This window comes from Cavia porcellus, unplaced genomic scaffold (genome assembly GCF_034190915.1).
Source record: "Cavia porcellus strain 051 isolate PalLab524CR breed Dunkin Hartley unplaced genomic scaffold, mCavPor4.1 scaffold_12, whole genome shotgun sequence".
NCBI lineage: Eukaryota > Metazoa > Chordata > Mammalia > Rodentia > Caviidae > Cavia > Cavia porcellus.
This window is the reverse complement of record NW_026947495.1, coordinates 66,407,900-66,423,376: the sequence shown is the minus strand read 5'-3', so window position 1 is coordinate 66,423,376 and position 15,477 is coordinate 66,407,900. Positions and strand designations below refer to the sequence as shown.

Sequence of the window (15,477 nt, the reverse complement as noted above, 5' to 3'; positions counted from 1 at the left end):
AGTGAGGTTTTCTGAAAACGTAGTATCACTAAGTGGATCTGGAAAGGTGTAAAATAATAGAAAAGATCTGATTTTTTGAAGTATTTTTATAGATTTCCTCTCAGTTACAAATGAGCTCAAAGATTTTAAGGGGACTATTTACTTCTATTTTATTTATTTTTATTTTATTTTAAAGAGGGAAATATAAAACAAAACAAAAAATACAAGAAAAAAAAAGAAATAAAAGAGACTAATAAATACCAATAACAAGAAAATCCAAAACAATAATAATATAGGTTTCAAAATAAGGTGGTGAGAACTTAACAAAGGTTGTTATTTTGCATAGTTATCTTCAAAATAGTTACTCAGATTACCAGATATAAACATGCAAAATTGATCTAACCCTATGAGTGTTGACTGTTTTGTTTCAAGAACTAATAGAATTAGTAGTATAATCATCTTAGGTATCTTAAGTATATATACAAATATATATCTTTTTTCTTTTCCATTCCTTCTTTTCTCCTTTTTAAGATGACTATTTACAAAGTTATGAATCAATTAATAGCACTTTAAATGTAAACAGAAATAGGCTACTAACAGAATGACCTTTTTTTTCTTCCTTTTTTTGAAGTACAGGGCATTCATATTAACTATATCATCAGTCTTTTTAATTTTTATTTTGAGACAGGGTCTTGCTGAGTTGCCCAGTTTGGACTAGGATTTGCAACCTTCTGTCTCAGCTTCTCAGAGTGTTAGGATTATAGTCTTGTGCTACCATGCCCAGCTTGGAAGTGACTCTTTAAAGAGTCCACATTTCTTAGCCGGGCATGGTGGCACACTTGTACATTCCCAGCACTCGGGAGGCTGAGGGAGAAGGATCACTGCAAGTTCAATACCAACCTGGGCTACAAAGTGAGTCCAAGCCAGCCTGAACTGCATACAAGACCCTGTCTCAAAAACACACAAACACATAAAAAGAGTCTACATTTCTTTGAAGACAGAATTTCCAATGTTTCTGAGTAGATTTATTCAGTGGAATGAACTTAAAAAAAAAAAAAAAAAACTCATGGCTGTTCAGTAGGCTCCCATCTGCTTGTTATGACCCCTGATAGACATGTCTGCTTGTTTCTGTGCCTAATTCAGAAGCTATGTCTGATCTAGGACAAGAAAAGGACATGTCCCTTTTCCTATGCTTGACACTCTTTGGGGACCTCTCCATTGCAGGGAACAATCTTCTGCTCTTCGCAATCCTTGTAGCATTTGAAGCAGATGCTTAAGGATGCTCCCCCATGGCTTTGTAGGGCCTTTGAGAAAAAGAACAGTCAGGAACTTGTTCAGAGGATTATCCAAGAAAGGGCCATTACCGAGTGGGTCCCATAGGGGCTGATTTCAAAAGCACTGCAACCTAGAAGGCGTGAGCAGACAAATTTTGTAACAGAGGTTTTTTATTCTTGATGGGACAGAATTACTAAATCATGTTATGTGATAAACAGATAGTAAGTAAGGGATTCTTACATTAGGCCTTTGCACATTTATGCACATATATTCTTATCAGTCTTTAGCCCACAGACAGATATTAGTGTCACATATTGTCTTCATTTGGACAGAACTGCAAAGCGTGGAAAGGTAAATGTTGAGGCAGTTGTTTGCTGAATGTTGCCTACTGTTTGAAAGAGCAGGATTCCTAATCACCTCCTGCCTGATTAGTTTCATTTTCTACAGAATATTGCTGCTTCTATGAAACAATATGCTGCAAAAAGATGATTTTTTTCTTTGGTACCACAAATTGAACTCAGGACCTTGTGCTTGCCAGGCAGACATCTCCAGCAGAACTTAAAAATAAAAAAATAAAATAATGCAGGTGGGCACCACACCATTCTTTCAGTTTATTTTGTGGCTTGACCTAACCAAACAGCTGGTAGGTACTAAAAACATTCCTGAATGTGTGCAGTGTTTCACTTAAGTTATATGTTTATTTGTGAATTGGGTTTGCTCTAAGGATAGTAATAAAAGCAAAAAGCAGAAAAGAAGTATGAAAAAGCCATCAACTAAGCATAGAATCAAGAAAAGAGCAATATGGAAATAGAAAATCCAAGTAAAGGAGCCTGGGCTAAAATCACAGCATCCTGTGTACCTACAAGGTGCCCGGTGATTATAGATTGAAGTCAAATTTAGAGGAGGCTTTTCTTTAAAGCTGTAGAGCTAGTAGATGTCCCGTGAATCTGAGGGGCTTTAATTGTTACATTTGCCCCAAGAGCAACTAACTGGTGCCCAATAGGATTAAGGACAACTGTGGTTTAAACAAGGAAACAAGTAAGATCTAAAAGAATCCTGAGGATGAGAGTAGGGAGAGATTTTTTAAAAATTCACAACCCCAGCATCCGGTTAGCAGTTTGTGGGGGTCTGCAGCATGGCACCCTCTGCCGTCCCCCACAGTACCTGTGGTCCAGCAGTGTTGGCCTCACTCATTATGAGGCTATTCATATTTAGACTAGAAATACTGGAAGTCACTTGTATTTGGAGGTAGCTTGTTTTCCATATTACCTCAAAAAAGAATTTTTTGGTCTTTTTTTAGACAGGGTCTCACTATATAGTTCAGGTTGGCCTTGTACACGCTTTGTAACCCAGGCTGGTCTCAAACTCACAATGATCCCCCTGCCTCAGCCTTCAGAGTGCTGGGATGACGGTGTGCACTACTATGCCTAGGTTCTGTGTAATTAATTTTTTAACTCATGGTTTATGTAAGTATCATATAAGCTTTACATAAATTCCTTTGTTTTATATAAGTATTAATAATAATGATCTATTTTATATGTTATATGTTCATTATTTCCACAAAAGCAACAGCAAAGTTGTTGAAAGATGATACTGTTTAAAAATCTAGTGGATTATATTTGGTAAAGACATAGATATATGTCTTTTGTCACCTTCAATGGAAGATAGCTGCTAGAGAAGAATTCTCATGTGTTTTATAGGATACTCAAGTTGGAAAAGTAGACGCTTTGATCAGATGGGAATCTGGTCTAAACAAATAGCTTGTAATGTATTTCTAAACCCATGAAAAGCTCCTACAGCTATGTCAGAGTTACAGGTTTTTGTTGGCATAGGCTGTAAAAAAAAACTGATTTTAGAAAAGCAGAGAACACAACACCAGTCCTCCATGGAAGTTCTAGGTGGAATTCAGCAAAGAAATAGGTGGGAAGAGGAATGCTGGACCACGGCAGTAAGTGTCGGAAGTGTTCAGAGCCCACACAGCCCCTCTGCCAAGCCAGCCAGCTGAGAGGAGCAGTCCTGGTGAAAAGGACAGCTCCCTAACACATCTCGGGGCACTGGAAAGCCCTAGCATTGGCCTCTTGCTTCTGAATAAAGAGCTCCTTAAAGTGAGCTTCAGTATTATCTATATAATTCCTAGATTTCTGAGTGAAAAGTAAAAATGTTACTCAGTGTCTGAGCTCCAAATTGCAAATATTTAAGCAGTCACAACATCCATAGGATTCACTAATTCAACTTGCAGTCTCATATTTTAGCATCAACAGCCTTAGCGCAAGAGTCTTGTGGAATGACAGCAGGTTTTGAGGAGAAGAACCAGGTATTCTGGGAGAGCACATCCTGAGATTCACTGAGCCCCATTCAAGGTGAGGTCTGATTTCAGAGTAGCTGGCAAAGAGCCGGAGGCCCCCAGGTGACCTCTCAGCGCGGCTCAAGAGCTCACATTGTTTACTCCGAGTCGCCATCTAAAAGTCTTCCAAGAGCCAGGGAAGCCTTCTTCCCTGCTATTTTGACACTTGAGACAACCATTTCTCTCTTTTATGTTACATTTGGAGACATAATTTGGCTCATGTTGTATCTGGAGCTGTGCAATACAAAGAGACTTGTCACAATGGAAGGAACATACCTAAGATTCTCAGGCTATCACGGCAGGCTCTCTGGGTCTTATTTTTTCTCTCAAGTCAGTAAACAAAATGGGTTTAAACTACAAGAGCAGAAATTTATTTTATTATAAGGAATTGTAGCTATAGGATTTTTAATTAAATATTTTCATTAAGGAGAGACTAAGAAGAATAGCTGTCCTATTTACTTTTCAGAAGTTGGGGTCAAAAAGTAATAGCCGTAGGTCTCCTAGGATCTGCCCCAACTTTTAGTGATGCATCAGGAAGAATCTGAAACACAGCGAGAGGGAGGAAAATGTGCTTTGGGAGAATTGGGGTCAAAACACAGCAAGCATTAGGCAGCTTCAGGAAGAAGCCTGGAATGTATTGGCCAGACACTGTACCCAAATTTCTCCCTGGAGTTCAAGTGTCAAAATTCCATACAACAGTACACATCCTGGAATAATATGCACCATACACCAGATAGAAAGCTCTTTTGTGATATCACTTAACAACTCCTAACAGGCTCAAAAAATGCAGAGTCTTTGAAAAACTTCTTTTCTCAAATATAACAACCTATTGTGATAGTCAACCTAGTAATAAAATATTGTGATAGTCAAGCTAACATTCCATATGTCTGACATTTATTACTGGGTTAACCAAATATTAACTAGAAGGCATAATAGAAAAGAATATGTTTTTACATAAGGCTATTTAGTACATAAGGCTATTTAGAGCTGAACAGCTTTTAGTCAGTTGCTTTCTAAACAGAAGAAAGCATAGGGAATGATTTAAAATACCACTGATACATAGGCAAATGTAATTAAAAGCAAACATGATGGAATTAGCATGTTTGACTAGAAATGTAACAGTAGAAGCACCTTAAATTTTTTCACTTCACAAAATGTGCATGCATGTATTTTTTCAGTCGATTCCCTCCACAACACTGTGATAGGCAGGGCTGAAACTCATATCCATCTTTTATTCATGCAAAAACCGATCTCTGCTAATTCACTCAATGAACAGGGATGGCAAACCTTTTAGAGACGAGTGTCCAAACTGCAGTGCAAAACCCACTTACTTATCAAAAGTGCCAACACTGCAATTCAACCTCAATACTGAGGTTTTAGTTTAAAAAAACAACTCTATGTTACATCTTTTGTCTTTAAAAAAAACTTCAATAACACGCGTGCCACAGGTTTGCCACTGCTGGTCTACACTATAGCACAGTATATGTGCATATTTTACAAGATATTGGAGTACAACAATGAGCAGAAAGATATTTTCATGCCCTCAAAGGGCTTTCTAATCTAATGGGAGTTTTGCTTTGTTTTGTTTTACTGTGTGGATATTAGGGATACAATGATTAATATATAGTCACCGCACTTAAGCTGCTCCCAGAAATATGGTGTCAGTGAAGATCCTGGGTCTTGGAAAGATTAAACAGCTTATAAAAGACTGCACAACTCAAATCACAGTAGCGTCAGAAATGAACAGGAAGTTAGGGATCCACGCTTATCCCATTATTCCTGATACTTCTAGAGTTCTCTGATTTAGAGGAATGAACGCTAGTATTCCAGTGGGCAGATTGGGCCCACTGAATGACTTCGTTTCGCACTTAGTGAGTAGAACCGTGTATTACTTCCAGATAGCTTCATTGGTTGCTGACTGTTGACATTTTTGACAGGTGCCGTGGCAATGAGACTTTGTTTTACTGATACACTTTAAGTTCCTGGGCGGTAGTGTGATATTTAACTGTAATAGAACAAAGAAGTTAGAAAGTTTTCCAAGGGCAAATTTGAATAAAAGCACTCATTTTGGGTAAATGGAAAACAAAACGTGTTTCCAAAGCTCCAGCCTGACAACTGCACACTTCACGTGTCTATAGACAAATATGCTCCCTGGGAGAGAGGTTTACGTTGGGAAACAACACTGCCAATATGGCGCAAGCCTTGCCCTGCCTCCCAGAGGGTACAGTTAGGTTGGCTTGGGCACTGCCCGTGCTTTAAGTGGCATTTTGAGCCATCTCATCTAAAAGATTTCCATCGAGAGCAGGAAGATTGTTTTGTTTACCCCATTCCGATTACCATCTGTAGAGACTGAGATCCCAGTGTTAGAAAAGCCAGGAGAAGCAGGGAAAGGGCGCAGGATGCCTCGAAGCAGCTCATTTTAGTTTTCAGTCTGCCATGCTCCTGCATGGTGACTGTTCCTCAAGTGTGAACACAAAGCCATTATCAACCAGTACAGTAGATGAGGATCATTTCCCTAGGACAGCTCAGCTCAGTTTTATGGTCACCTTGTTGCCTTACAAAAGTGCATTTTCAATTGTGTCAAAAAATTTTTCTTCCAAACATGAAAACAGAACTTTGTCTAGTCATCTTTGTAGGTTCCCCTGTGCGTTTCATAGTTTTTATGTATTGTTGCAATGGTGTCAAATTTTCCAAATGACAATGTCTCATTTCCAGGAACCGCCACAGAACTCCATCAATTAGCCAGCAAGGTCTCCCTAACCGCCTGTCCTCCCTTCCCTGTGTCTACGAACAGGACCTTGTGCTGCTGAGTAGAAGAAAATGATAGTTTTCTCCCTTGGCTGCGTCTGTCATTTATAACGAGCACCATCATAAATCTGGCATACATCTATCTAAATCCAAGAGGCCCAGGTTTACCATCCCTCATAAAATAATAGATTAACGGTGTTTATGACAAACCTCTTAAGTCTGAAGTTCTGGGGTACGATTATGTAGAACATAAACAAGTCCTGTCTGTCTAAAGAGAACAGACCACTGTATGAAAGCACACGTTTTCATGAGATGTGCACACATCAAGAAGACTTTCAGAGTCAGTTTAAAAGGTGAAATTGCTTCCTTCCTTACCCGTGCACCTTGAATTTGACAACAGCATCCCATTGGGGAGGCTGAAGATTCTTTGATAGTTAAGTGCTTCCATTGCCTGGAAACTAACTTCTGAAAACTTCTGAGCATTCTATGTTGCTGTAGGAGACATAATGTTGAGTACTTACTGTTTGTTTCTCTACTTTTAAAAACTGTTTTGTGGTGTTCTTCTAAAGAAAGTCATCAAAAAGTAGAAGCTGATTTGTGGTTTACTAAGGATGTGCTGTCTTCACATTTACTGGGTGTATGTTTTAAAGCACTCTAAAAAGCAAAACCTTGGATTTCTCTTTGTTAAATCTATTATTATTAAAAACTTTTCCTCTTCAGACGTGGTGGTATCTACTTTTAACTGGCATTCCTCTCTTTTGATTACATCTATTTACAACCTTTCTGCAGTAAAATTATGTTGGAATATAAAAGAACTCTGTACGCACATAGAATAATTTTATGAATATGGAACTACAAATGCCCTTGGGGTTTCAACAAAGGTTATTACTTATATTTTAGTAGCATTTCGCTTATTTGCTGCAAAAGGATTTGGCCTCCAGTGACATATTTTTCTGACATGAGTGGATGATGAAAAAGAGTTGCTCAGTAAGTGTAATTCTGTGTGCAGGGCACAGGTGCTAGAAATTTTTGGAGTAGGGATTCTGAGACAAATTCTGATGATGCTGACAGTTTGGTACCACACAGTGTTAAATGGATGGTCAATGTTAAAGTTTCTTTTCAGGAAGAATTTCTCAAGTATATTCCTCTGGACTCCTTTCTCTGAGACTCAGCTTCACCTTTATGAGCACGGGGCATAACACTATGCAGTAATGGGTTGGTGTCTTCATTTCTGCAGACCAGTGCAGTCCTAAAGAAGACTCCGACTGTAGAAACTAAGATCAGTGTCCTCCGGTGTGAGTGTAACTGGCCACACTGTGGCCCTTGCTCCTGAAAAACTGAACATGCTGGTTTACTCTATTTTAATGAATTTGACTCTAAGTAGCCACATGTGGCAAGTAGCCACTGTGTTGGACAGCACATGCCTCTTACTATGGTCTTTTTTGCTCCTTTGACTAGCTGTGGCTTCCAGGAAGGTATTAAATTCTCTGAGCCTTTCTTTATCTGATCTCTGAAATAAAAATAATGCCCTTCTGACATCACAGCAATGTTGTATGAATCAAATGAAATGAATGTAAAAGAGACTTGCAAAATGTAAATTAGAATACATATACACCTGTTACTGGTGTTTTTTATAGATTTTTTGTGTGTGAGGTACTGGCAGTTGAGCCCAGGACCTTCATTCATACTGCGCTACTTCCCCAGCCTTTTAAAATTATTTTAAGACAGGATCTCACTAAGCTACCCAGCCTTGCCTCAAACCTGGAATCCTCTCTACCTCAGTCTCCCATGTAGCTGGGATTATAAGCCTGGGTCACCACATCCATCCCTTAAAATCATCTTCATCATCATCATCATCATCATCATCATGTCCTCTTGTCATGTCTTATTTTAGCTCCTTATCATGAGTGAGAGTTAGCAGCTGGCCCTTGTAGTGGTCAGCCATCATGATCTTCTGTCATGTTAAGTCTAATATACTATATAAGACTTACATGCAAAAGAAATCATTGTAACAGCCTGAGATGATTGATTTCAGGTGTCAACTTGACTAGATTTCAGAAATACCTAGAGAACTGATATCGCTTTACTGCTGGGGATCTGGAAATGTTTTCATAGGAGACTGGTGCATGTTGTAGGAGCTAGTGGAAGAAGATCCTCAGCGTGAGCAGGCACCATCCAAAAAACCAAGGAGCCTAGACTGAACAAAAATAAAGGAAAGAAAAGAAAAGGATTTCCTCACTCTCTTTACTGGAGCTTGAATACTGTCCCACTGCTGCTTTTCTGGTCTTGGGACTCTAGACTTACACCAACAGCCCTGCTGAATTCTCAGGTCTTTGACCTCCCTCTGAGAATTGCACTGACTTCCCTGCTTCTGAAATCTTAGACTTGCACTGAATCAAGCTACTGATATCTCAGCATCTCCAACTTGCTGGTGGCCCATCATGAGATGTATCCACCTCCATAATCACACAAAAAAATTCCCAACTAAATCTCTATGTACCTGTCTATCTATGTATCTGTTTGCCTCTCTACATATCTATCTCATATTGGTTCTGCCTCTCTGCACAACACTGATGAATAAGATTTTGGTGTTGAGAAGTGGGGGTGTCACCATAAAAAATAGCTAACAATATGGAACCAGGTGACATGTAAAGACTGGAAGAATTTGGAGGTACATCCTAAAAGCCTAGATTTCCATGAAAGATGTGCATTCTGATAAAGTCTCAGAAAGAAATGAGGAACAAGGTATTAGAAATGAGAGTAAATACCATCTTAGTGATACAGTTACAGTGAACTTGGTGGAATTGTGCCCAAGTCCTAGGACTTTATGGAAAGCAGAATTTCAAAGTGATGAGGTAGGCTGTCTGGTCAAAGAGCCTAAGCAGAAAAGCATTCAAGCTACTGCATCGACATCCTTAACCACAGATAGTGAGATGTGGGAGCAAATATAGAATTCAAAATTAAAACAAGCAGTAGATTTGGAAATTTTGCAACTTGGAAAGGTAGAGCCAAAAAAAAAGTGTACTTAGAAGAGAAAAATAAAGATTTGATCAAGAGACTATTTACTATAAGAGATTCATCTGGCTAGAAGGGAGTCAGGTGTTTTTCATCAGGCCAGTGGGAGAAAGACCCAAGAGACATTTTAGAGATCTTTGAGGCTGACCCTCCCATCACAGGCCAGAGCTGTAGGAGGACGGGATGGTTTCAGGGAACAGGCTGAAAGACCCCTCATGGGTTCACTCCCAGACCTGCCTCCCGCGTCTGCTGCTGGCATTTCAGTACAGTTTTCTCAGCCTCCCCCGCCGTGGCCCCAGTCACCACGCTGGAGGATGTTCAGGCTAACTTTTAAGACAAGCCGACTGGAAGAGCTGTAGGAAAAGGCTTCCTTCACCTAGACTGAGAAGGATGCTGAGGACTACATAAGGGTCCAGAAAGAGCCTTCTTTCAGGAGAAGAGCTGCCCCCCAAGAGCCTGTGCACAGCAGATTTCTAATGGAGCAGGGGGAGTAGGAACACTCTCAAAACTGCAGAGCTAACAGGGTCCAGCTCCAGCCTGGGAGCTCCTCAGGCATGAGCCTGTGAGAACTGCTGCCCAGGCTGAGCCTTGCTATGGGTCAGTCCAGGCCCCTCTCAGAGTGCCCAGGAGTTTGGAGGATGGGAAAGAAGGATTTTTCTGGAGCTTTAAGAGTTTAGTGCTATTTGGCCTATTGGGTTTTAGACTTACTCGGGGCCTATTACTCTTTCTTCTTGCCTCTGTCTTCCTTTTGGAAGGGAAATGTCTGGCCCACTTTGTATTTTGGAAATAGAAAATTTATTTTTATTTTACAGGCCCATGGCTATATGGAATTTGCCTTCAGATAAATCATGCCTTACGTCTCATTCATATCTGATTTAGATGACAAGTTTGGACTTTGAACATTTGAGTTAATGCTGGAATATGTTAAGACTTTAGAGGCAAGTGGGAGGGAATGAATGTATTTTGTATGTGAAAAGAGCATGGGGTCTAGGGGACCATAAATTGAATTCTGTGGCTTGACTGTCCCCTCCAAAACTCATGTTGAAATTTAATTGCCATTGTAGTAGGGGGGGGGGGACTCTTAAAAGTTAAGTATAAGGGCTCTGCTCTCATGAATGAATTGATGTTATTAATCACAGAAATGCATTAGGAATCACAGGAGGGAGTTCCTGATTTTAACAAAAAGGGATGAATCAGGCCCATTTCTCATATGCTTGCTTGCCTTCCCACCATGTTATGATGCAACACAAAAGCCCTCACCACATGCCAGAAGCATATTCTTGGACTTCCCAGACTCCTGAACTGCCACAAATAAACTTCCGTTATAGATGACCTGGTCTCTGCTCTTCTCTGTTAATAACAGAGCAGAGAACAAGCTGAGACGCAGCAATGGTAATACTGATTATCATATGACTGAATGATCATTACATGCCTGATACATGCAGATGTATTAACCAAAGTAGGATCCAAGTGCCTCAGTTGCACCTGTAACATACATTAGTAGAGAGTATAAGCCTATAGTTAGATTAGCACCACCTCTCACTGACCTCAAATAACCTTGACCAAATCATGGTCAGGAAGCTTCTGTTCCCTGATCTATACAATCACTAGGAGTGTTAATGCCACCCTCCTGGCATTGGTTGTCAGCACCCATGAGCTCATGAATGTAAGGTGCTTGGTTCAGTGCTTGTTATGCAGCAGACATTCAATAAATGGCAGCCACTAAAAGCAGCCCTTCTATTTAACAAAATCTGCAGCCCTCATTTTTCTAGACTCTGCCTTCATTGTGTGCTACACTGACATGCAACGGTGACCTGCACTTACATTCGTCTTTGTATGCTTGGTTTATTAGCTCTTAATAATTATGTGCACTTGTGTTATCCTTCCAGGACATCAAGGCTGGATGGCTTAGTGAGCCGGGCCCGTGAGACATTTAAAGCTGTGGAAGAACCTTTTTGGTCTTCCTTGCAGTCTTAGGTAGTGGAGGTGATGGCTTTCCACTCATCCTCCCACTGGTTTATGTGTCACATCTGCCATGTCCTCTGTGGTTCCAGGTAGCACTACTCTGTACGGCAGTCAGGGAGTTAGCACAGCCCTACGAATGCCATTAAGCGGGATGTGATGAGGAAGGCTCTGGTTCTTCCCCTGGGATGTGGACAGGCTCAGAAGACACCAACTGGCTCTTTTTTCCTTATATTCAATACAATCAGTGCCCACCTCTCAAGTTGAAAAGCTGCTCCATGTTCAGCTGCAGTATTCAATAGGGAAGCAACTCAGCTCCTCTCCACCTGTTCAGAAAGAAATTTGGGCTTGACCGCTTAGATCAAAAGATAAAAGAGGAGAGGGTGATCCAAATGAGAAGTGTGGCCCTGCCTGACAAATCCCTGCTGGCATTTATGTCAGTAATTGTGGAGAAACTTTTCAGCCCATGTAGTTTATTTCCTGCTTCCTGTGAAAATTTTTCTTAGTGTGTGATTAGAAGGGTGGTTCATGTTAGCTATTAATTATTTAGTCTCTAGACAACATATGCTTTGTGGGTTTGTTTTGTTTTGTTTTGTTTTTTAATGAATATTGAACCCAGGGCCCTGCATATGCTAGACAAGTGCTCTACCCACATGGAGTCCATTCCCAGCCTGGAAGAGTATTTCTACATATTTTTTGCAACCCCAATGGATACCCAGCATCATGCTCCATACTGAGTATATGATAGTGAATTAGACAAACTTGAAATCATGCAAGTATATTCCCCTGATGGGTAGATATTGAACAGAAAATGACAAGCTTGATGAATGAAAAGAAAGGAATCTAGTCCAAGTTTGAGAAGGCTACCCAGAGTACTTAAGGTCTCTCTGCTTAGTCAGTGGGAAAAATTAGCCAGGCAAACAGGGGCCTTGGTTTGGGGTAAAGAAGAGGCAGATTCTCATCAAAGGGCTTAGTACTTCATAGGGCATAAATGAGGAAAACTTCCTGTTATGGGTTGTGTTTAGATGTCTCCCTGGCTCACTGGCTTTATAAGCAGGGTTTTTCAGAGGTGGCTGCATTTAGCATATATCCATGTAGATTATGGGCATGAAAAATGGATTAGGCACTGATTGATTTAGCCCAGTTCTAGGTATAAGTAATCATGTTCAGAATGGAATGTAAAGGGTAAGGGAGGCTTGCTGCTGGCTTTTTGCCTGGCCTGCCATGGACTGTTTCTCCTCTGCTATGGCCCTCTTCCACTGCTGTCATGGCATGGAGCCAGCTGACTATGAACTGAGCCTCTGCAAACTGAGCTAAAATAAACCTTTCCTCCTGTAACTTGTAGGTTGCACAAGCCACTGAAGTTCTGGAGGTTCTTGGGGGGGAGGACTATGAGAGGATGAGAAAATAAAGAAGAGACAAAGCTGGGGTCAGGTGGAGCCCCTATCCTCCTGATGGGAGGAAAGGAATTGCTCAGCCACTGTAGCACATTTATTTATACCCTCCATACACTCCTGAAGAAAAATGTCAATTTCAACCCCACTTCCTAGCAACTTGTTTGCCTGGCAGGCCTGGGCCCCTTGCATTCTTGGTGCTGGAACAGCTTATTTACATAGCTTATCTCAGGCTCTGTGTTTTCCGGACTGGCCCCGCTTTAGCCCCACACATGTGATCAGTCTCCAGCTTCAAGGGCTGTTGTGTATTTTGTCCCAGCAATAAGAAAGTAACTAAGACACTTCCCCATCTGAATAACTAAAGCAATGAAAGGACACTGGACAATGAATGGTTTAAATGATAGGTTAGGATAGAAAAGAAGGCAAAATGAAATAATAGGCAGACACACAGAAATTATTAACCTCATTTGGTGCCACAGCTTCTTGTGACTAAATAGGAAAGCCTAATCTTAGAATGATTTTCTTAAATCCATAAGGTGGAAAACAATTTCACAAAGAAAAGCACTGAAAGACAGCTGTCAATTTTTGTTATAACATCATAGTCTAGTAATGATGCACTAAAGAATCTATAGCAGTGATACCTTCCATAATTTTCAAGTAGTGATGAGCACTCACAGTATTCAAGCATTTGATAACAACTCTCAATGTTCAATAAGACTATTTCTATTGATGGAGTTACAGTTACTGCTAAGTTTACTGAAGTTTGTTGCATTTACTTATGATTGAAGAAAATAAAAATTTTCAATTAGATGTATATATGAATAAAGATACATTTTTGCCATTAAAGATCATAGATACTTTAAATTTATGCCAGGTTAAAACTTCCATCAAATGTGAAAGAATTCTTTTTTTCCTGTCTCTGTTGTCCATATGTTATGATAACTTCTGGTGTCTTGGTGAACTTTATATATCACAAGCACAGAAAGGAGAGAAGAGAAATTCTTAGCCATATATTTTGTATTGTAGTGTGATGTTCAAAAAGCAATATGATATCATAGCTCTTTCTTGCTGAATTATGTAATGGCCACAGTTTTATAGTCCTAAGAATTGATATAGTGATATTGCTGTGTTAGGCAACTTTCTATCCCAATAGCAAACACTTGAGATGATCAGCTCACAAAAAGAAAAGTTTATTTGGGCTCACCATTTGGAGGTTTCAGTACATGGTCCAGGGTCCCTGTTGATTTGGGACCTGGCCCAAGGCAGCACATCATGGCAGGAGTATGTGACAGAGCAAAGCTATTTACTTCCTGTCTGGGAAGCAGAAGGACACAAGAAAAAAGGGGTTGGGGTCCTGCTGTTCCACTCAGGGGTACACTGTACCACCAATGACCTGAAGACTTCTCACCTGATCTCTTAAAGGCTCTACCACTCCCAGATGCACCAAGCTCAGGACCAAGTCTTTGGCACATAGATCTTTGGGGCATAGGCCTTTATGAGATATTTCAGACCTAAATTATATCTGAAACATATATATATTATTTCTGAGCCATAGCGTGTTAAGAAACTCCAGACAAACCCCTTTGGAAGCTCAGGCCTTTTAAATTAAAGATGACTTTCCACAGTCAGCAGACTTTCTTCTGCAACCTATAGGTCTTAAATATAAAACTGGCTTTGACAACTTCATAACGCAGGAGATTGAATTTAGAGATGAAAGCTAGATTAGAAATTTGGAAGTATTATCGACTTTCAGCAACATATTTTCAAAAGATGGATAGCTTTCTTATGCCTGGAAGTCCAGCCCCAGAATGTCTGCCTAATCTCCTGAGAGCAGGCAAATACCTAGTTAGGACCAGAAAGACTGAGAGCCTGGCGCTTGTCTGCCTGGAGCGGCCTAAGGCGATGAGCCTGTTTCCTGGCAGTAATTTTTCTGCCCTGGCTACAGAGAGGAAGACTCAGTTTCCCCACTAGTTCTCAGGCTGACCTTTCCATCGTCAGTGTGCCCCTCACCCTGGCTGCCCTGTCACAACTAAGCTTTTCACTGACTCCTGTGGAGAAGGAGGACAGGGGGGAACCTGAATTCAAGCGCTTTGCTTGTACCTTTTGAATCTATGTATCCTCTGAAACAGTGCCATTCACTTGGAAGAAAAAGACCCTGTTCCTCATTCCACCTAGAAAATTAGTTTTTAATCTTCTTCCCTGGCTTTTGATTCCCTACTGGACCTACCTCCCAAACAACTTGATTTGAGTGACATGAGTTACTTATTCTATTTTCGATGATAAAGCTGCCTCAGAAAAAACTATTTCACATCTCTTGGTGACAAGTCAGAAAAGGGGCAATTTTTCAACCTAAAGAAGTTGAAATTTGATTTGTCTATTGTACAAGTCAAATGGCTGGAAAACTACACAAAATAGGAGAAAAGCTATTCATTAGATTCAAACTCCAGCAAACAAGCCCTCTTTTATGCTCACCCAGAAAAGCTGACAAGTTCACTAATATCAGTGCCAGTTCACTGGTACAGACAGAGCGTGGGCTGCCAGCTTTCGAGAGGAGTCTTATCTGAGTGACAGACTGGTATCTTCCGCTCCTAGCACAACGGCACATGCACACAGTGGGAGCAGTTGGCATGCAGTGCTCGGACAAAGAGGGCCATGACTGAGAGGGAGCCCCATGCCTGCTGCAGGTGAAGCCTGATGGCCAGGCCTGATTGACACAGGCTTGCAAGCGTGAACCACAGCAGTACCTTAGAGTACTGCTTA

At 40.6% G+C, this 15,477-nt stretch overlaps 1 protein-coding gene across 8 annotated transcripts in view; it reads left to right on the top strand.

Annotated features, from left to right (window-relative positions):
• Positions 1 to 15,477, top strand: part of Znf385b (zinc finger protein 385B) — a 284,441-nt gene that overhangs the window by 245,403 nt on the left and 23,561 nt on the right. The window lies entirely within an intron of this gene.